General features: G+C 41.3%; 1 non-coding gene across 1 annotated transcript; it reads right to left on the bottom strand.

Moving 5' to 3' along the window:
- Positions 1–62: 62 nt before the first annotated feature.
- Positions 63–196, bottom strand: LOC115941758 (small nucleolar RNA SNORA70). The gene has a single exon (XR_014142089.1). It is a non-coding gene; the product is annotated as a small nucleolar RNA SNORA70 (small nucleolar RNA).
- Positions 197–2,146: the final 1,950 nt, after the last annotated feature.

The following is a 2,146-nucleotide window of genomic DNA, read 5'->3' on the forward strand; positions in this document are numbered from 1 at the left end:
ATACCTGTCTGCAGCCTAGATTGGAGATAGCATGAGGTCAGACCTCAGTGTCCACTGGAAAGAGCTGTCTCCAAGGTCCCTTAGGGCAACCCATACAATCAACAGGCTGCATACACTACCAAGGAGGCTACTGTTTGCAGCCATGGCACACTGGGCCCCCATGGACAAAGAGCACAGTCGGCTTAATTGGCTGCAGAGCTGCTGTCCTTCTATACTTTAGTTGTGAACAAGTTTAATTAAAACTATTAAAAATGTGTATCTTCTTTAATGATTCATGGCTGAACTGAGCTAGGAAACTGGTTAACCTGGAAAACTTCATGGTTTTTTGTTTTTTGTTTTTTTAAATAAGGATCAGCATTTCACTGATGTCCAATCTCATCCCAATACATTGTCAACCCAGCCATCTAGACAATGTTTATTTTCTTCCTCTAGAATTTTACATATGAAAATACAAAGATGAAAGCCCATAATTTAGAAAGTACTTGATGTGATCCATTGCTCATTAATAATAATATTAAAGAACATTTTAACAATACTTTTAAGGGCTAATAAGTAAATATAACTGTTCTAGGAAAATTTAGCTATTTCTGCATGTAGAAAATAGGGGGATAGTAAAAATGTAGATCATTGTGATTATTCTTTTAAAAGTAAGAGAACCAGGGTGCCTGGGTGGCTCAGTCAGTTAAGCGTCTGCCTTTGGCTCAGGTCATGATCCCAGGGTCCTGGGATCGAGCCCCGCATCGGGCTCCCTGCTCAGCAGGGAGCCTGCTTCTCCCTCTCCCTCGGCTGCTCCCCCTGCTTGTGCTCTCATGTTCTGTCAAATAAATAAATAAAATCTTTTTTAAAAACTGAGAGAACCAATTTCTAATTGGAAAACACTGGCTTGAGAATCTGAACTAAAGCTTGTGGAATTGGAACCCTCATTCTAGGTCCATCATTATATAATACATAAAACAGGAGTAGAAAGAAAACCAATCTTTCTTTCAGTTAACTACTTCTATCACTTCTATCAGTAAACAAGACTAGATTATCTACAGTGTAATAATAAATTCTCAATGATCTGGAGGTTGAGGGATTCAGATGGGTGATTCTTGCTTAGGGTCCCTCATATGGTTGCTGTCAGATGGTCACTCAGTCTGGAGTCATTTAAAGGCTTGTTATTTGTATACTTGGTGCCTGGAATAGCTGTGGGGTGGTTGGTTGTGTGTGTGTGTGTCTATCTCCTTGTGAAATATCCTTGTGGCTAACTTGGATTTCTTCACTGTATGGTGGTCTCAGGGGAGCTGGACCTCTTATATGGAGCCTGGCTTCTTTTGGGGGAGGTCATCTAGAGGATGTGACCTCTAGTTGACCAGCAAGCTGGACCTGGGCAATCAGAGGCTCCTGATGCTCTCTCCTGTCCTTGGAATGTAAGTTCTACCCATCATTCCCATAGTGGGAGTCATTTTCAAGGATGCAGCCTTGAGAGAATAAGGTAATCATCTGGACTGAATATGTGACTGAACCCAGCTAAGGCCTCCATATAAACGTTTAAGATTCTGGTGGATGGGCACAGAGATCTACTCATCTTGTGGCTACCCAAGACAAGCCTTTTAAGTAAGTTTCCCTGCTTATTAAAACTGCCACCTACTGACCAGGAGGGGCCTGGTTCTTCCTTCAGTTTCTCTTTGCCCTCCATGTACAGGGGACAGTTCCATATTTCACCTAGGAAGCTCTTGAGTTTGCAAACCAACAGATTCTGCCAGAAAGAGTGTTCCAAGAGAAAGGAGTTGGAAGCTTCCAGTCTGTTACCTCCTGGGCTCAAACATTGGAAACAGTGTCTCTTCTGCCATGTTCTCTGTGTGAAAACTGTCATGGAGTGCACCCATTTTCTTTCTTTCTTGTGAATTTTGTTTTATTTTATTTTTTTATTACTTTTAAATTCTATTAATGCCTTAAGTTTGTGCATCATTTAAAACAAGATATGTACTGGGGTGCCTGGCCAGCTTAGTCAGAAGAGCATGTGACCCTTATTATGCAGCCATCAAAAGGAATGAGATCTTGCCATTTGCAATGACGTGGATGGAACTGGAGGGTATTATGTTGAGTGAAATAAGTCAAACAGAGAAAGACATGTATCATATGACCTCACTGATATGAGGAATTC

This window comes from Leptonychotes weddellii, unplaced genomic scaffold, assembly GCF_054177405.1.
Source record: "Leptonychotes weddellii isolate Sample4059 unplaced genomic scaffold, ASM5417740v2 HiC_scaffold_25288, whole genome shotgun sequence".
NCBI lineage: Eukaryota > Metazoa > Chordata > Mammalia > Carnivora > Phocidae > Leptonychotes > Leptonychotes weddellii.